The sequence below is a fragment of the Pundamilia nyererei genome, unplaced genomic scaffold (assembly GCF_000239375.1).
Source record: "Pundamilia nyererei isolate P.nyererei 1_Seehausen unplaced genomic scaffold, PunNye1.0 scaffold00004, whole genome shotgun sequence".
Classification (NCBI taxonomy): domain Eukaryota; kingdom Metazoa; phylum Chordata; class Actinopteri; order Cichliformes; family Cichlidae; genus Pundamilia; species Pundamilia nyererei.
Window position 1 is genome coordinate 1,700,710 of NW_005187405.1, and position 21,511 is coordinate 1,722,220.

Here is a 21,511-nt window from a genome sequence, read left to right on the forward strand (position 1 = left end):
CACAAACAGGACTTTAATATCACCAACCATTCCCATGTTATTACGGTGTATCCATATAAATGGCCCACCCTGTAGTATTCTATCTGTCTGACAGCATGACTGAAATCTAACCTTACACCAGGAAAATGATCCCAAGCATAGCAGCAAGCGTACAACACAATGCCTGAAAAAGAAACGAAAGAATTAAGGTTTTACAATGGCCCACTCAAAGTCCAACTGACTGAAATGCTGTGGTGGGATCATAACAGAGCTGTGCATAAACAAATGGCCACAAATCTCAATAAAACAAAGCAATGTTGTAAAGAGGAGTGGACCAAAATTCCTCCACAAGAATATGAGAGACAGATAAAGTCCTACAGAAAATTATTACTTAAGTTATTGCTGACAAAGCTGGCTATACAAGTGGTTTAATCGTGTGGTGAACTTTTTCATAAGGCTGCAAATATCGTCCATTAGTGTCACAAAACAATCACACAAGGAAGGATTTCTGAAAGCTCACTATCTTTTCTTCCTCCTCAACATTTAATTTAATACTGTAGAACAGAGCTGTAATATCTAATAAAATAACTACAATGTTCAGAAATTGTGTTTCAAACTGTCTATGTAATACATTTGACATTTAAAAACATAGAACAGTCCAACTATTAAGGCAGTTAATAATGTTATCATTTTTTATTGAGTTTCTACTTGATGTACAAAAAATATCACTGAACCAAAGCAGTATCTGAAATATACAAAGAGGGTTTTCATGGTTTCTGATTATAAGTTTTCATGTAGCATTTATAAGTGGAAACTGATTTTCATTTGAAAGTTTGACGTTTTCTCTCTTCACACAGCAATAAGCTGGCTGCAAGAGATCACACTTCTTAAGTAGTGCGTTAACGGATCCCTCATGCCCCTCTAAAGCTAAGCTTCATTTATTTTCTTTTTAATTAGCTGAAAAATTAAATACAATTTGAAAGAGCAATTGAAGGACCAGGTATTACCACTTGTGAAGTGAAAGAAAAGCCACATTAGTAACTAGTTCACTTTTGAGTAACAATCCAAAAATGGCCTTGTGAATTTAAATATATAAAGAGGAAGATGAGTATGTACGGGAGAGTATGACACCGATTATAAGTTGTTTATTACTGTGAGACGGACACCATGCTTTCCGATAATACACAAGGGCGTTTAAAGACATAGGTATAAACAACAGCAATATTTAAGACACTATAAACAAATTTTGTGAAAACTGTCACCCCTTTAACCTGAGTATTAGAAGGAACAGGTTCAGTAAATGTCTCTTGTTGACATGGTACTCACAGAGAAAAAAAGCCTGATAATATTCAGTTAAATGACTATGATCAAGGTAATCACAGCTGTTTCCTTTCAATGCTCCACAACAACTCCCATGTCCAAATAGCCCATTAACTGCTTGAAATAAAATGGTGCCATTATCAGTGAAAGGAAGGATGCTCTGTATTTTCTTACTGTGTTTATGGACATAAAAGCAGTGGGGTGACAATGTTTTTCATTCAGCATCTGCTCAAATTAGGACTTGAAAGATGTTTCAGTTTTTACCATTCCTGAATTTGATCACCCTCTCGCACTGTTTTGCATTAGTGATATGTAGCTTGGGGTTTGAAGCCTTAACAGGGGTGAAGCACGATGAATAGCTAATCAGTTTTAAGGCACTTAAGGCAAATGTGCTTCATCTATTAAAAACTCTGATAAGCTTAGACCTTTTTATGTTCTTTGCTTGAAGAGAAGGCTATGGCTGACTTCCAATATTCCAAAGTGATAAACTAGACGTGTACAGGAATCTTGTGGGCATGATTAATTCATACATTTCAACACTGGGACTGAGGCTGAAGAATCTTTTTAGCTTAGGAAGATTCCTGAGTCAAATGACCTGGAAGCATCTAAGTGGCAACTGTGATAAGAGCTGGTTGAATTATCTAAATGCAAAAAAAAAACCTATTTTGATGATTCCTATTTATTTGCTTTAGTGTCAGATACACTGAACCCATCTTTAAGAGGGGAAAGAGATAGATCCAAAGCCTAACATATTATGTTAATCTTAGGTCTCAATCACACAGGCATCAAGACTGGTTGGCAACCCCCTGACAACTTCTGGTCAGGATGGAAAAATATGTTTTCCGTGACCAGTTTGAGAGTGGTAGCTTGCTATGGCTGGGTAAAATTGTTGCAAAGTGGATGCTGCACTAAAAAGCTCTAGGTGATTGCTTTGGTCACAAGCTGTAACTTACATGAACAATACAGATTTTTCAGGAAACAAATTCAAACGAACCAGTCAGGAAAAGTTATCAAGACTAGTCAACTGCAAAGTAAAAGTTGTACCTTTTGAAACTTTAACTTTGAAGGTGAACCGTCTCAGCTTCCAATTTTGCACACTTTGTCACACTTGTCACATTTTGCAAGTAGTTAACAAGTTTTTCCTCAGTGAAAGCACGCAACCTCCTGCAACCACTTGCCAACTAGTTGGGATATTCACGTTACCAAGGCGTCCATCACCAGTCTTTGCTTGATTGAGTAAGGCCTTTACTTTTCAGAATTGTCGACATAAGTGGACAGGAACGTGAGGGACCAATATCAGTCTTATGACCTTTTCATTTCATTGTTGTGATTGTTAGAATGGATTTCTTTCTTTGTTTAAAATTTGCTGTTTTATTACACAATCACTTAGCCTCGTTTGCATTTTTTTTCTTCAACATTTCTTTGACCTCGCACAACTTTTATGATTGCGGGAACATGCTTGGAAAACACATAACAAGAATTGTTTTTAATACTCAACTACATCCCATTTTAGTTTAGATTGCAGTTTTTTTTAATTGGACTATAGCTAACCTATTCTTTTCATCTATGAGATTAAATATGCAACATTTTACCCTTAAAATCATACATTTACTGTAATGATGTAATGTTAACTCATTTACCCTTTAATGAAATTGAAGACAGCAGTGACGCCTGCTATGATGTATGGTTTGGAGACAGTTGCTCTGACAGAGAGATAGGAGGCGGAGCTTGGCTGACCAGGAGGGATAGGATTAGACATGAATATAGCAGAGAGACAGCTCAGGTTGAGCATTTTGAAGACAAAGCTAGAGAAGCAATGCTCAAATGATTTGCACATGTGCAGAGGAGGGATAATGGATATATTGGACAGTGAGTGTTAAAGATGTAGCTTTCAGGCATCTGGGAAAGACCTCAGAGAAAGTTCATGGATGAACAAAGATGACTGATATTGGAGTTTTAAAAGTTATATATAATCTAAACCAGATCAGTTATTTTTTTAAAGATGTATTTAAGGATAAATCAGGAAATACAAGGCTATTACATGTAGAAGAAAGACATATATGCTTTAAACCAGATTGGTAATTTGAACTAATGGGATGGTAAAAGAACAAAACTGTTCTGGAGTCAGCTTAACCATCATAACATTGAATGGTTTTTAATACAAAATTACAAGTCATGGACATAGATATAATTTTACTCATATTTATTCTAAAATATTACCTTTGTAGAGTCTAAATAATAAAGAAATAATTAATACATCCTTCGCAGATCTTGTTTCATAAGCCAAAAAGCTTCTTTTCTTCCAATAGCTTCTTGGTTTATTCAGGAAAAACAATATAAAGTCACTCAAAAAGCAGGCATATATTTGTGATCAAAACAAAGCCTGATAAAAATGACTTACTCTACCTGCAGTCTTTCAATAAAATATGTAGGCTTCAGATTTATTGTTTTTATTTAATTTTTTATTGCTCCATTATGTTACTTTTTTCAGTGCCCAAGTTTTCAAGTATGTCTCACAAATACTGTCTGTTGAGCTGTTGGCCAACACAGGTGCAAAAGGGCAGATGTTGGTGGATTTTGTAAAATGGAAATTGTCATGATGAGCATATCCTTAAAGCAGATGGACATAGGGTGACATATAAGATTGGAGGAAGATGCACACAGGTGAACTATATCTTGTGCAGTAGGTGCAATCTGAAAGCAATACAAGACTGTAAAGTGGTGTCTGGGGAGAATATGGAAATCATCAAAAGGAAGCAAGTGAGGGTAGAAGCTAGGGCTAAATTGTGGGAGTTGAAGAAGGAAGAATGTCTCACAGACAGTTTAGACAGGTTCTGGGTGGTAGGGAAGTGTTACCAAATGACAGCTGAAGTCCTGAGCAATACCACCAAGAAAGTGGTGAGTGCATCCTCAGATGGAGGAAAGAATACAAAGTGGCAAAGGAAAAGGCTTATAGTGAATAGAAAAGGATGTGCAGCAGGTTAGGATGATTAAGGACAGAGATGGAAATGTACTAACCAGTGAAGAGAGTTTGTTTTGAAGATGGAAGAAGGACTTTAAGGAGCTGAAGAGTGAAGAAAATGACAAGGAGGAAAGCGTGTAATGGTGTAAAGTTAGTGAATTAGGAAGTGCTATGTTATTTATGGTTTCTTTCAACGTAAAACCTTGTCTTTCAGTTACTTTGTAGACAATGGTTTTAGTTGACTTACATACACTTGACAAAATAATGTAGAAAGAGCCAAATGAAGAGCAGTGTAGGCACCAAGGCAGCGCAGGGCTGGTTCAAAGGTGCTGATTATGGTTGTTAAGCATAGAATCTAAGTCATCATTATCACAGAGCCTTAATTTTTCTGTTTATGTGTTTAGCTGTCCAAAGACAAGGAAAAAATATGAACATTTGGGAAGCCATCCATCCATCCATTCGCTTCCGCTTATCCTTTTCAGGGTCGCGGGGGGCACTGGAGCCTATCCCAGCTGTCGTAGGGCAAGAGGCGGGGTACATACCACCCTGAGCACGCCTGACCTCGTCTGATCTCGGAAGCTAAGCAGGGCTGGGCTTGGTTAGTACTTGGATGGGAGACTGCCTGGGAATACCATTTGGGAAGCCAATATTATCTAAAAAAGCAAAACAACACCAGCTTTCACTGTGTATTACTACTTCAAAGAGAGAAGTGCACATATAAACATTCTGCTAAAAAGCTGTCCAAGCGGAAGATGTGACGACATAAAAAAAATTCAATGTTGTTCTGCTTCGTTTCCCTCTAAGATTTTGCTGACAAAGCAACTCTACAGACAGGTAATCATATTCCAGAGCACCTGGAGGCACATAGCAGCACGCTGACACTCTAATACTTTTCAGTAATGTAAACTGTCAACTAAGTGATTATAGTAGATGATGACTTTGACAGTACCTCCCCGGTTGGACAAGTGGTTTAACACACATAGTCAACATGAAGTGGTAATTTCCATCTCTTATTTTAAGCCTTCTTGTGTTCTACGCCAGATCCATCTTCAGAAATAATTCATGAGTCAATAGTGAATAAAGTACTGCAGCATATTAATAGGTAGCTTACAGTGAAGGACACCTATACATATACAAGTTACTTGTAAAGAAGACTTTCACATAGTGTTTCATAATGACTTTCCTGGCTATGTCGCTGAGGGGAGTTACAAAGTCAAAAACTGAAGAGGCCAGATGTCAGATATGGATCAAACAATAACTGGTTTGCAGCCTGCATTGATTAGCCAGGTGCACTTTAAACAGACAACAATGAAGGCTAAAAAAAAATCTGTACCAAACATTACCAATTAGGACTGGGCGATATATCGAGTTTTAAAAAAAATATCGATATATTTTTATACGAGATATAAGATGTGACAATATCGTTTATATCGACATAGTCTGTGTTAAGTCATAACTATACTTGTGGAGCCGCAAGTTTGCCTCTCTTTCATCCACTTTTGTCTCTACGCAACGTTACTCTGCCTCGCCTCTCCTTCACTGAACAGAACTCCCCTTCCCCCGTCGCTTCACCTGCAGGCAACGACAAGATGGACACGGCAAATCTCCGTTAACGAGTTACCGCGGATCGCCCCGTGTGTGGGGCTGGACAGCGTCAACGTGTTAACGAGCTAACCGTGCTAACGAGCTAACCACGCTAACGCCATGCAGCCCACTGGGGCTGCACGGCCTAAAATCCTTTAATTTTCTCAAAAGTTGATAGCGCGCCTTATGTATGAATTCTGGTTGTGCTTGATGACCACGAACCAATTTCATGTGGTACACGGCGCTCAGCAATCTGTCAAAAAATGTTTTAGTACGACTTTGGCCGCTTGATGGATTGTCGGAGCATTACGGCTACAGAGGAGCCTCGCGGAGTGATACGTACTGTGCTTCAACGTAATATTACCGTATTGTGTGTGTACAGGGACCATAAATGGCACCTGTTAAGAGACACGGTTACTAAGCGGATTTCAAACTCCAGGCTGTCAGTCACGCAGTAGAACTTGGGAACAGAGCAGCTGTGAAATCTGTCTTTGTTATTATACTCAGCATCTTTTAGTTTACATTTTGACTGCACAATTGTGAGCTTTTTGTTATGCACAAAAACAACATTGTTTTCTTTTATTTATGGAACATTATTATTTAATAAATGCTCATAATTTATTTTTGAGTAATTTTTTCATGTACATCTACGCTGTATGTTAATAAAAGTGCCTGTGTGACATCTGGGACACAGCTTTGACTAAGAACTCTCTTTTTGTTCTTACCTTATGGCTTAAAAAAATATCGAGATATGAATTTTGGGTCATATCACCCTCCCTATTACCAATGATAACTTAACTTACCGTGCTGTGCAAGAACATGTTGTCCATGTCTAAGTTTTTCCTTCACACAAAATGTCAACAAATCAGGTGCTGACTCCCTTGACTTTAATACCATTTTTATTAAAAATATCCTTGCACTGTATTTTTAGCTCTCCAGTCCATATTATAGTGATTTTTTTAACTTCTCTTCCATATTTCAAAACTATTATTAAAGCAATTTCCTGTCTTAGTGAAGGCTCAACTGCCTAAAACTGCCTTAAAACATGTCCAACTGGTGGTAGACGAACAGGTGTGGACATATTTTTGAGGCAAGCAAGACCTAACCTATATAATATTCATGGAGTGACAGCAGCAAGTGAGAATGACACTGGTTGTAGTCGCAGCCTCAGCAGACACACCACAGACTCGACCATTAATCATTCAGACTTCCCCGCCACCACACAATGCATTAGAGACTTGGTGTACAGGAAGCCAAGAAGAATACATAACATAGACTGTGTTTATGTATGAGTGAGTGTGTTTGTCTTTCTGCTCCAACAACACCCACAACTGTATGATGAACATGAAAAACTGCAAGCATGCAAACACAAACAAAAGTTACAAGCACGTGGCACTTCTTTCACAAGCTTAGAAACCGCCACCGACTGGATTATACCCAAAACTGCCAACACTTAAACAAACAAGCATTACTGTTCATCGCTGCACGCCGGGCTGTTTTTAGAAGAAGCAAAAGGTGGCTGACTGGGATAAGTAAAGACTGAAACATAAAAGAGATGCAAATCTTCAAGGCTAGGAATTCAAATTACTTCAAATGCCACAGAAGAATTTAGCGATACGAGAAGTATCAAGACAGAAAGTCACCGAAAAAGAGCGAGACGCAGAGAGAGGGAGAGGAGAATGAAACGAGGGGAGGTGATTGCCAAACAGGTGCAGGCAGAATCTAACATTTAAAAGTATGTTTAAATTACTTCCTCCAGACAGGATTAGGGAGCTACTCAGCACAGAGTAGCTCAAAACATTCTGTCCATTTGTTAATCTAAAAGCAACACATGCACATCTGCTATGTGGTCCTGTAGAACAACTATAACAGCCCACGAAGCAGATGTGTGTGCGAGTCAAAGAGAATTAAAGAAAACAGAAAGTGAAAGAGAGAGAGAAAAGGCATCCAGGGGGCACGGCAGAAACACAACACAGGCTGATGCGACAAACTAGATCCTGGCTGGAAAAGACAGATGCTCAGAAATAGCGGCAGCCTCCACCTCGGGTGTGCCTGGCCCTGCCTGCTGTGACATTACCTGCCTACCAACACATAATCATGATGAATCGCTCTGGGGCCTGGTACCAACCACAGACTGCTCACGCCGCCAAACAATGAGTGGCAATGGCAAACATGGCCACACCATGCAGCCTTACCCCCTTTATCTTCCTTCTCTTTCTGTCATGATTCTCGCATTTTTTTTCATTCCTTTGCTTATCTCTGCCTCTCTCCTAACATCTCGCCTTTCATCTGTCCTTGCCTTCTGTATCCTCTCCGCACTGTCTCGTTTTTAGGCCTCCTCGTCTTTGTTGGTCTGATTCTTTTCCTTCTCTTTGGTATTTTCTGAGGCATCGCTGTCCTTCATTTCTTCTTTCAAAACACAGGGGGCAGACACCAAAGAAAGAAAGGAAGCCTGGAGGTTCAATACACAGAAGGACAGTTGAGGTGACTTTTGCAAGCTTTGGACAGTTTAATAATAGTTTGTCTGTTGTTATTTGACAATTTCAGCAAGTCTGCTGTACATGTGGATTGACTGAGGACTGAAAGGACTATACGGCAAATGTCAGCAAGCAATGACAAAGAATGTTAAAAATTATTTGTTCTCCTTTGGACGTCTTCTAATAATATACAGTTCAATACTTTGCTTTCCAGTGGCAATCTGAACTGTAATTCTAAGCCGGGAAAGCCATATTTATGTGGAATTTTATTTAGTCTCCAATACTTTTTTCATGGCATTTGTTTTCATCACCCCTCAGCATAAAGTATGTGGGTAGTGAGGTTGATTCAGGAGGGATTTCGATATATTTGGAGTATTACACTTTCATAGTGTCATAAGTCAGAAGACCATGGAGGGCATTTTCAGAATTTAATACTAAGCCAAGTCATATTACTCTCAGCAGTTTGTTTTAATCTACCACAGGGATCAGGGTGGGAAAGAAAACATTGTTTATCATCACTTTTCTCCAAAAATCAATATCTGACAACAGGGATGAATTACATATTCTGCAATAACGAAGAGGGTAGCATCACCTCCTCCCCTTTTTTTTCTTAAATCATAGCATAGCTACAAAATTGACCTCATTTCTCAAAGACAGAAAAAAAACAGCACGGGACTAAAATAAGACCCTGAATATAATGATACTAGTAAACAAGGTCTGTAAGAGCTGGTAAATCCAAGTCTGTGAATTTTTGTCAAGACTTTCCAAGCAATTACTAGTGTTCCCCCTTCCACACTGCTCCTCTAGGCTGCTGTCTAAATTAAGAAATGATCCCGGAGAGGCAAACATCACCTTGAGAAGTAAACACCGCAGATCTTTAATATTGTATGATGTTTCATCTTTGGCGCTACCAGTATGACTACTTTTCAATCTAAAAGGGACGACACACGTGACTTCCATCCAGCAGACTTTGGTTCAAGTCTCTCGGAGGACTATTTTTAAATGTAATCACCAATTGTTACATTTATTCACTAAAGATACTTAGTTATGAAAAGATTATGGTTTAGGTGAAAAAAGAACATGGACACAAACCTGTTCCAGTTGCTTAGTTTTAAAATGTATGCACCTGGAGGCTGTAATAAGGGTCTTGCACAAACAACCTGTTGAGTTTTCTTAACCAGAAGACAGTCTCAAGGTAAAGTACGAAGCACAAGGCAGACAAATAACTTTTTCAAGTCCAATTAAGGCAAAGAGCATTTACAGGCCTAGCTTGTAAGCATCGCTGCATTTACACTATTGATGGCATCTTAAAACCAAATTTTGACCAGGCAATTTGGATAAAGTATAACTGTTGAGTGGCCATAAAGAGGAGAAGAGGGGCGAAGAGAGTCCCAAATGAATGCACTGTGGTCAGTGCCCTCACTTTCACACACCTTACTTCTGGTTTTTCTATCGGTGACCTTTTGATCCCCCACAACTACCTCCTTATTTGCTTTAGAGAATCCCCAGTCTGCTCTCTCTAAATGTCTATTTTGGTCATATGTAATGAAGTGTTAGTACAGGTTCGAAACTGCAGCGACTTCAGCTTGGAAAATGATGCTGAAAACAACATAACAGACTTACAATTGGAACACTGATCATGGAAATGTGCACAGTCAACCTACTGCTTAGTAAATGTCCAACGTATTTCAATATGTTGCAATAAATTGTAAAATTAAAGTGTTGCTATAAAGTTTTTATTGGCTGAAGAGTTTCATTTTCTCAACCAATATTGCGTAGGAGAAAAGCTCGCTTCTGACTTTAGAGAAAGGTCAGTGATTAAGTCTCAGGAGTTTATTATCAAGTATGTCTTGATGCATGCTCAATAAGGAAATCCTAAAAAGTTTATTCTGTTCATCTGAACATAGTGTTTTCAGTGAAAAAAAACATTTCATCACTCATCCAAGTGACTTCTTCAGTCTCAGCTAACTGCAGGTTTCCCGCACACCAAAGAGGTCAACGGCTTTAAGAATGTCCTTATTCTCAGATATTTTTCACACTATGACATTATTGTCTGCTTGCAAAGAAAACTGACTATAATTGCAGAGGAAAAGTGCTATAGATACTGTGTAGGGGTGAGAAATCCACACACAAAGCTTTGTCATTTTACTGCCAGTTCACTCGTGAGTTGATTATGTCAGGTAGACTATAGAAGACATTCTTTACTTTCATTGTGAATTCTTGCCTGGCTTTTTTCTTTGCAAGACAGTCATTTCTTCAGTTTGACTGGAGAAAAATATTTTTTTAACACGAACAAAGAATTATTTTGTTTCTTCATGAAAACATAAAATAAATCTAAACATATGCGTTGTGATTTTATCAGAAAATTTCACAAATTGAGGCGGGAAGCGGAAAATAGTATAAATAGTACTTATACACTGACTGGATGCTTTACCAAGGTAGACTTTGGTACAAGGTTGGGCCTACTTTTGCCTACAGAACTGTCTTAATTCTTCATGGCATAGATTCAAAAAGATGCCGGATATATTCCTCACAGATTTTGGTCTATATTGACATGATAGCATGGCTGTAGATTTGACAGCTGTGCATCCAGGATGGGATGCAAATCTACATCCACATCTACTGGGTTGAGATGTGGTGACTGTGGTAGCCATTTGAGTACAGTTAGTTCATTGTCAGACTCTAACCCTATCATCAAAATCAAAGCAGAAATCAAGACTCTTTACCTCTTCTTAGCTGACTGAATGGCACCCTGTGTGATCTGGCCATTTGACAAAGCATTTTCACCCAGGATATTTTCTCTTTTTTAGTCTATCCTCTGTAAACCCTAGAGATGATTGTGTGGAAAAATCCCAGTAGATCAGCAGTTTCTGAAATATTCAGACAGCCCATCTGGCACCAACAACTGTACCATGTTCAATTTCGCTTAAATCACCTTTCTTCGTCATTGTGATGGTCAGTGTGAACTTCAGCAGGTCATCTTGTACATATGAACATGCCTAATTGCACTGAGTTGCTGCCATGTGATTAGCTGACTAAATATCTGCATTAACGAGCAGTTAAACAGGTATACCTCACAAAGTAGCCCGTGAGTAAATTGTTGCAACAACCTAAGCTTCACTAAGTAGCTTTAACAATATTACAAAAAGCACTAAACTCTAAAGGAGGAAGATTATAAATAACAAAATTATAACAGAACATGCTTTCGGCCAACACAGCACACCAGCACCTCACTGCGTTTCAATCAAAACAAATTAACAGCACATACACAAAGGCCTTACTATGTGTGAACTGCAAATAACACCCTCTTACAATAAAATTATTGTTTCATTTTGTAAATTGATTCAAAATGATGACTTTTAAAAAGTTGGAAGCACACACACACACACATAAAGCACCGTTATCAGAGTGTGCAAACACAATGCTGATTCTGCAGAGAAAATGGGATTTTTTGCTGACAGAGAACAAAGTTGTAATGGCAAAAGCTGTGAACCAAGAATAAAATGACAGCAGAAAATGCTAATGTAACAGAGTACGTAAAAATTAAAACTCGATGAGAAATGCTGCTGTGCTGACACAACAGTGGTGAGTGTCAAAATTCTGCTTATTCCATTGAGAGGGAGTTTCTGTTTGAATGTTAGGAGAGCTTGAAAGTGAACCAACAGCAGAATGAACAAATCAGAACAGCCTAATAAACCCTATGCCCACACTTCATCTTTCATGTGTATTAACAGAGGATACGTCATACTATTAAGTGAGTGATGAAATTAGGTAACTATGTATGTTCTTGTTAAACAGTAACTAGGAATTGTCAAAAACCCAAATATTTGTGCTTCTGATTAACCAAAACTAACATTAGTGGATAAATAGCCTCGAACCTATTAGCAGAATCAGAATCATTAATTTGTGTGTGTGTGTCCAGGTGCCAACACCAGGTGCCATTTTTTGTTTGTCAAACCCCAATAAGTGTTCATTTGGTTGGAGCAAAAGCATGCACCTAAAACAAGACACAGTCCCAACTCTCCTCTGTGCAGTCTTTTTGTCCTCTGGCACACAGAGAGTTTCCTGTGACCGGGTTTCCAGAGTCAATCAGCAAATACAGTAAACACAATAAAAGACAGCCCTGTTTACTTCGATTCAACCTGTAAAACTTTTATGTGTTCACTTGCACCTCCTCACTGTTAGCGCATTTTCTGTGTGTATTTGTGTTTGCACTGTGTGCCTGCTTGAACTTGCCAAGTCACCATAATGCAAGTACATACATATATCTATAATACACAAACACTGCATTACAAAGTGGGCTTTGCAATGCCTCAGAAACATAAACAATGGAACAAACACCACCTGTTCCCTGTAATAGGAATGATCATACTAAAGAGATGATGTGTAAGCTGCAGTCCACCTACCTCCACTACGTGACAATAATGAATACTGCCGGATGGCACATTCCTGCTGGTGTGTCTTAGTACATTAATTTACCGGGTTTGTCCAGACACACAGACAACTATTTGCGCTCACATTCACACCGACAGCCAATTTAGAAACACAAATTAACCTAACAGGCATGTCTTTGGACTGTGGGAAGAAGCCGGAGTCCCCGTAGAGAAACCACACAGGCGCAGGGAGAACATGCAAACTCCACACGGAAGAGTCCCAGTCGGCCTTATTAACTTTTATTAACTTGTTAAATGAAATAGAACGCAATACTAGTTTAACCATGAACTCTTCCATTACAGAGACAACACACGTGTTAGATAAAGATATGCATAATGACTCTAACCTTAGTAAATATATAAATGCTGAATGCTGTGCTGCTCTTTCCCACAATATTTCATTAACGTGGCTACGATTTAGAAAGGGTCTACCTTTGAGCTTTGTAGGCTTTGCTGCTTAAACACAATACAACTATTGTGTCAACACAACTACAGCTTCAGCTGAATCACGACTGTTCCTCTAACCTTTCAGACAAACTCAACATACTTTCTTTTTACAGACACTGGACTTTTGGTGTTGCATTAATCAACAAGATCAAAGCAACATTTTCAGGTAATCAGGAATCTTGTTTCTGTCCAAGTTACACTTTTATCATAAATACAGTCAAAAGCTTGATCACACTTAATCATTCATAAGAGTGAGTGTGTCCAACCTGTACATTATTAGACAACTGTGCTTTAAAACAAACACATGGTGTTCAATTAAACTGCATCTTCATCAAGTTAAACAGAAACAGTAACAAACTCAATTTTAAATCTACTAGACGCAGCAGCTGATATAGTTACGCACACACCCAGAAACCATGGGCACTTTGGCTAATCACAAAGGAGCAAAGTAATAAAAACATTATTATTCAACATTAGATGAATAATTGTACAGAATTCATTTTTAAAACATTGATATTTCTCTGTTGTTTACCTCATGGACAGCCTATTTGTGTAGCACTCTAAGCCTTAAATTAAAGGGTTTGAACTAGGGATGCAACGATACCAATTTTTTCAAACCGATACCATACCGATACTTGGATCTGAGTACTTGCCGATACAGAGTACAAAAACCGATAGTTCTACCACACACACACACACAAATGCAATGAATTGAAAGACAGGTTTTATTTTATTCTCTGCCGATAATAAATAATATCTTAATAAAAATGACCACAAAAAAATTTCAAGTGAAAAATAAACACTTCGGTTAAATTATTGCAGAGTCTCCACATTGTAATTTAACAAAATATCACTGAACTATTGGCACTGTCTCAAGCTTTCGGAATAATAAATAAACACTTCTGTTTGGAAGAAAATAAATACAAATTAGGTTTGAGAATAAAATAAACTTTTAAATTGTTGCAGAGTGTCCATATTGTAAACAAACAAACAAAATAACGAAAGTATTTGGCATTGGCGAACGAACTCCCCATCTGCCCGTGGATCATCAGTCCACTGTGCCGTTAAACCAAGGACTGACATCGCGCACACATTGCTTGTCTTTACCTCTTTAGAAAGTTTTGGCACCATTATCTCCCTGATGTGTGGGCGGCTGGGAATTTCATATCGCAGCTCGCGTATGCTGAGAAGAATCCTATGTTTTCCACGACTGGCATTGGCTGGTCATCCAGAGCGATAAAATGAGTCAGAGCCTCTGTTATTTTAACTGCCCGTGGATTTTCTCTTGACATTTTTCATCGCTTTTCCAAAACCTGAGTTAAAGTTGGCTGTTCCAGTCCACACTGCTGACATTTTGTTTAGCCTAGCTACAGCAGCCTCCAGTTTCTCTTTTTTTATCTGGAGCTGCCAGTCTGACTCATCTAACCCCGTGCCTGTTTAGCGCGGGTTGTCCCCCTAGTGGCCAATCTAAAAAACTACAACAAAAATGACAAGCCACCCTCTAATTAATGAAATAAGTTAGTATCGGTTCATGGTATCGGTTAACTTTTACGAGTATGAGTACACACACATTTTACAGTATCGGCCCCGATACCCGATACCAGCATCAGTATCAGTGCATCCCTAGTTTGAACGTTTACTTGGTCTTCTTTGACCCGGGTTTGGGTCCTCAACTCTTTGAAGTGTAAATTTTAAAGGCAATTGTATTAAAGAGCACCTATCTCTGTTCAATAATATAAAAATGGCCCTTGATGTTTACTGCTGTGGTTATTTTTCTTTAGAAAACTTTGAAACTTGAGTGTGTTATTAGGCAGCTAAGTAAAAAAAAATTTGCCCAACAAGACTTTAATCAATGAAAAGAAGAAATCCTTTGATATTTCATCAAAGAGGTTATTGTTTTATGGGAGAAAATTAAAGTGGGAAAACTGCAAACTCTGTTGTTATACAAGAGAACATACACTCTCAAGTAACAAAACGAATCTACTTTTGATGTGCCTGTAAGAGAAATGTTCATTTTGTTTCATGCAACTTTAACATCGCAGTCTATTTGAGTTTATCTAAGCGCTGCAAAATCACAAGCTATTTCAGGGCACTTTACACAGTGAGGTCAAACCTTACAAATCCAAGCCCAAAACTCAAGAAGCACATCAAAATTTGTCTGCATCTCAGGCAGAGCTCTTGGTAAATAGCAAGTTGCTATAAAGGGATTCTGCATAAACAATCTATTATACACACACACACACACACACACACTCACACAAAGAGACACACTGTACAAAAGTGATGCACGAACACACAAAATTGAACACAGCAATGTCACCTCAAAACACAGTTACATTTTATAACTACACCATCTAAATGATTTATAATGGCAGTGGAAGACAAGGCAAGCAAGGGGGATATGGAGAAGAAATGGAAGAGGACAAAAGAGGAGACAAGAAAGGCAGCGACAGAGGCAAAAACAACCTCTCTGTAGTGAGGTGAGGCCCCAGACTGGCAGCTTTACAAAGGAAGGAGAAAATGGAATTTGAAAGTGATCTGAAGTTGGGATATTTGTAATGACACACACACACACACACACACACACACACACATACAAAGCTCACTCATAATGTGCTGCTAGTAGGAGAATATGTGGCAAAATCAATGATACAGATAGAGACAGGTGGGATGGTGGAAGACCGATAAAGAGAAACAGATAGCTCTTGTGACTGATGACTCATGAAAATTAAACCTTTCTTTTCAGCTACATGCTTTCATTTCCCCTCACCTCCTGTGATCCCTTTTTACTGAGTAGCAATCGTAGCTCCAGGTACACCTGGTGCATGCATCTGTGCGTGCATGCCGACGAAAGGTGTGAGCAAAAGCCCACAAACTCCCTCTCTCGCTCTTTCTTGTCTCTCCTTCTCTCTCGCACACACACAGAGTTGTGGTTTTTCTCAAGGTATTCTTTGTTTTCAAAGTGATTTGTTTTTCAATCACACATTCAGCTGCCTTGTACACAAAGTATTAGAAAACCTAAAAGAATTTCCCTTGGCATGGCTTCCCAGAGCACCTATGATGTTGAACTGTGCAGTCTCACTTTGAGCCCACCTCACCCATATCCCACAGTCATAACTCACAAAGGAAAATACAAGGATCTTTCACGGTCTCTACAAGAGGAAATCAGAAGCAATAAAAAAATCAAACATAAAGCCATTTCAAAGCATATAGCGATGCTTTGGATTGACTGTACAAGAGACCCACACAAGACAACTTGAAAGAGAGATGAAGGAGATGACTCAGTCGAGTTCGGGGTAACATGAAAAGAGCTTTGTGTGCGTGAGTGGGTATGCATGTGTGTGTTTCTCCGTGTATGTGTGTGTGTGTAGGGGGTTTATATTATATTTGGTTGGAACTGAACACACACCACAATGCTAACACATTTTATTAGGTGTGCAAACACACTGCAGGCTAATAAGTTTGTATTGGAATAATAATTAAAACAGCACGCAGTGGTGCATGTCTTCATAACTTCAGGCTTTATCATGAGTCACAATAGACCACAGTCTATTGTTTAATAAGGGATTGCTAGGCCTGTGTACATAGAGACAATTGATAACGCTTTACTGACACCGGCTCATGGGACACAGCAAAGGCACGGCATTTCAGTTCAAGTTGTAAGCCGCTGTTCAACATTGCTCTATTTAAATGTTAACTGAGGACAAGCCATTTCAATACTGGTAGTTTTGCATGGCTGTCTAAGCACTAAAAACACAGCTTACTTGAACTCAAACTTTGTTTACTCTTTCTGCAAATACTTAGCCACGTTTCCCATGTTTCCTGAAAGGTAAGTACGAACAAATAAGCCATCAAAGCAACAGAATTACTCACTGAAACAATTGCACTTAAGCAATTAAATTGCTAAATTATAAATGCATCCATTTATTTAGTTATGAACAAAAAGAGTCAAGGATTTATAATCCTACACTCTGGCTGGAATATAAACACAATCACTGTCACAGTCAGCCAAGATGATAAAAGTATCACTTCGGTCTTACTCTGCTGGCAAGGACTGTTTCAAAGAAAACTGCCACGCAGACGTGACACATGAGCACAAACAGAACGAACCTAAAGTGTCACAGGATTCATAACTGCTGCTCGCAGCTTTCATTCTGGTTCACTGCGCTAATGTCCAAAAGATTAATGACCATCTGACTTGAGGTACACACATTGTGCTATTTTTGAAGAAGCAGCTTGAGTCTTTTAAGCATGAACTTCCCCTGTGTTTGGAATCATTTACCAGGAAATTCAAGTATTTTCTAATACATTTAATTTGTTATTGATTTCATCTTTACATCTGGGTTTTTCTGGGGGTACGGAGGATTAACAGTAAACAGTGAAAACGATCAATGTGGACACATCAAAGCAAATGATCGTGTTACCTTATTTGACATAAATTTGGATTTTATTGTTATTTTTCTGACCATTTGAGAAACGAAAATGCCTTTGGTGCTTGATGTAATTAAGTCCAAATTACTCAAACTGGTGCCTTTACTGAGGCCAACAAATAAATGAAGCCAATCGTGTGAAATGTGAGGTCCAAGTTGATTATATGTGTCATAAAGCCTCATATATTTCTTATTTCTAACATACGCTGAGAGGATAATGAAAGAAAAATAAAAATGGATTATTGTTACAGTAGAAAATCCATCTGCACATTATTGTTCCTCTTTCATCTTTCACTCTGAGTCTCCTCTATAGCACCAGCTCAGTGGCTGCTAATTACTGTGTGTAAATAAAAAAATTAAGTGTTTGCTTCCTGTACTTTTTAAAGTACAGGAGTGTCTAGGTGTGTGAATGTGTGTGTCACTTCATTAGTAAAATAACAGGGGAAGAGTGCAGGAGGTTGTCTTTCAGAAGTCAGCATTGCATGCAATGTTTATCCTCCACATATTGAGCCGTGTTGACCAGAAAGCCCCACCGGGGCCATTGGACCAGCTGGTGTAATACTGGCATACACACAGTGCTAAACACCAGCACTTCTCTCCCCTCACACCCGGACAAACACACACTGTTATCGCCGTGCATACATCATCCAATGGCAGCCCCTCCATTTCCCTCCTCTCCTCCACCTTACGCCTCATCAGACATATTATAATTAGCTGTGCTGAGTAATTAACACCCAAATTAGGACATTATTTGCATATCTACCCTCATTTGCATATACTCTCTGCAGGAGTCAGACCGAGCATTCCTTCACACGTTGGTGCTCAGGACATTTTTAAGTCAATACCTAACCGTTACTGCGCACAGCAAACATATTGTACCTTCTCATTTAGAAAACATGATTGCAAAGCAGAGAGGTGAAAAGTTGAGGGGAAAATAAAAGAGCAGAAGTCAAATCTGTGCAAGCTACAGGAAAGAGAGCAAATATAAATGGGACCGAGGAGGTGGCCAGTAATAGAGGTAGCCGGGATAGAGTGAGAATGCGACACACGCCAAATGAGAAAAGGCAAAGTAAGACAGAAAGAAGACTGCCTCTTCATTTATACATCTCACTTGAGCCCATAAACCTTTGGAATTGAATCCTGGCTATGAAAGAGAGAGAGAAAGAGCGAGGGAGCAGCGCTACCTCTGGAAATCATAACGAAGGCTGCTCAAGCATGGAAAAAAGAAGCGAGAAGGAGAATGACGAAACACTTCTCTCTCTCTGTGACATTTGCCCTCTGAATCGCATCAGCTCAGCGGAGCAGAACAGCGAAGAGTGATACAGAGTCAAAGGAAGAAAGAGAGAGGCTGGCAGAGAAAACACAACCGGGAAGAAACAGGGGGAATTAAAGGGAATAGAGGGAATAGAATGGGCATGAATGACAGTAAAGAGGAAAAGAGCGACAGGATGGGCAGAGCACTTCCCGCTAGTCATTGTTTCACCAGTCGTTGCACAGAAGAGGAAAACCTGAGTTATGCTTCTGCGTTCCACATCGCTTTCACGATTTATGTTCTGGCGGGGATAATGCAGCTGGATGGCTCTGTTGAAAAGACACCCATAAATCTGGTCTTGTTTTCAATTTCTTCCTGCCGTTCTCTCCCTCTCTCTCTCTCCCAGCACCCTTCAGATTCTCTTGGCGCTCGTCTGCTCTGGTCTATTCTCCCCGACTTCTTATGTAAAGGTATTCAGCTGAAAGCCTTTGTTTCATGTATATAATGTGTTCTGCTGAGCTTGTAAAGCTTGTAAATACAAAGAAGCTGCACAGACGCACAAGAATGCAAAAGAAAAATCGCTCTTTGTCTGTTTAAACAAAAAGCAAACATCCAACCAGCACTCTCAGGCCCTGATCTATTCTTTTTCAAAACGGTACTTCACAATACAACGCCTTGTCAAGTGTTAGGACATCGCATTGACATTTAGAGACCATTTTTAAAGGCCTTTCAGATGTTGCATTAAATGTTTAGAGGACAATATTTGGCCTTCAGTCACTGTGCACTGCATTGAGGTCGGGCAATATTACTGTGATTGTCAAAGATTCATATTTTAATACCAAACATGTGCCGCTATAACTTATGATAACAGCGACTGGAGCAGGCAAGAAACTGAACTGAGAAAAATTCCAAGCCCCGGTGGGAATGTGGGACTCTTAAAAGAGAAAAATGGGAATATTTTGCTAGAAGGTCTAATGATACAGATGAGTCAGCCAAAGAGCGGTATAGAGCAGTGCACAATAAAACTGAGGTATGCTATACCTATATTAGCTAGCCAAAGGATGATATATTACTTTCTGATTCTACACTTGAATAGCTTTTTCTTTTTTTTTTTAATATAAATGCATGTTCTTTTATGTACATCATGGTTTCTTTGCTGGGACCAAAGTCAGATGATGAGCTGGAACTGTTACTGAAAGTATACGTAGAGGACAGATTTTCAGTGCTTTGAAAGAAAATATCATGACATATTAAAGCTGTATGGGGAATATTATCCACTGCCAGAAAAAACATGGCAATGTGGAAAAAATACCCAGACAAAAAGAAAAAAAATACAGATATTTGCTTCATCTTTCAAAACCTCTTAGTTTCTGCAAATCCAGGCTAAAACCAAATCCGGGAGTGTTTTCTTTGTGTTGTGTCATAAGCATTTTCAAAACTTCCACCAGGTATAAACTTACACTATGTACACAAAAACACTGGGCCACCTACACGTTGCCCCTCCAGGAGCTGCTCGGCCATGGAAACCCATGCCGCGAAGCTCTCGGCACACAGTTTTTGTGCTGATATTAATGCCAGAGGAGGTTTGTAACTCTGTAGTTATTGAGTCAGCAGAGCGCTGGAGACTTTTACAGATTCTGCTCCTTAGCACTTGATGATCTTGCACTGTAACGTTCCATTGTTTGCCATTTCATTGCTGAGTTGCTGTTGAGTTTCTGTGGTTCCTAAACTTTGCAATAATACCACTAACAGCTGCTTGTGGAATATCTAGAGGGAAGAGATATCACAAACCAGCTTGTTTTAACATTGGGCTCTTATCAAACTTAATGAGCTCTTTAGGACAACCCATTCTTTCACAATTTGATGAGAAATTTGATGTATGTGATTTTCCACACCTGCAGCAAAGGGACTGAAAACACCTGAATTCAAAGACTAAGAGCTTTTCTCCAAATAATGTAGCAAAAGCTACACGGGTTGATATTAAAATGTATTTGTATGGGCATTCCCTAAGATAAAATTGACTGATTATAGATTCTTGCTCGCACGAGTGTCTGTTCCATTGTCTACTTTGCATTGAAGATTTGTTGGCAGAAGTGTGCAATAAAGTGATATGAACTGCTGACACTTCACTTCCCAAAGGTTCAAGATTGTGTGACAACAACTCCTTTCAAACCTTTTACTTTTTTTCCTCACATGCATTTGTGAAATTATGGTGTTAAAGCATGAAAAAAAGAAAAGAGAGCTACGACCCAAGCATGCACTGCATAGTCACCACTGACTGACGGATTTACTATATACGTAGCAATCAAAGCCGAGTTCACACATTTTGTACTCACCTTTGAAAACTTAATGAGTCTTTGAAGTCTCTACAGAAAACAGTCAATTCTCTCAACTTAATCTAAACCTAGTTAGCGTTCCCTCTGGCTCCAGGCCATATGGAGGTCTTTTATAAACAAGAAAAATAATGATAATGTTTGGTTGAGCGCAGACAGCCAGTCAGCCCAGCACTCTCACTCCAGAGACCCAATTAATACAACTGTAAACCAATGCTGCCCTTCATAGGCAACAACAGCCAGAAATCTGTGTGTGTGTGTGTGTGTGTGTGTGTGTGTGTGTGTGTGTGTGTG

At 39.1% G+C, this 21,511-nt stretch overlaps 1 protein-coding gene across 1 annotated transcript in view; it reads right to left on the reverse strand.

The window, feature by feature from the left end:
• Window positions 1–21,511, reverse strand: part of LOC102198559 (calsyntenin-2-like) — a 147,972-nt gene that overhangs the window by 125,427 nt on the left and 1,034 nt on the right. The window lies entirely within an intron of this gene.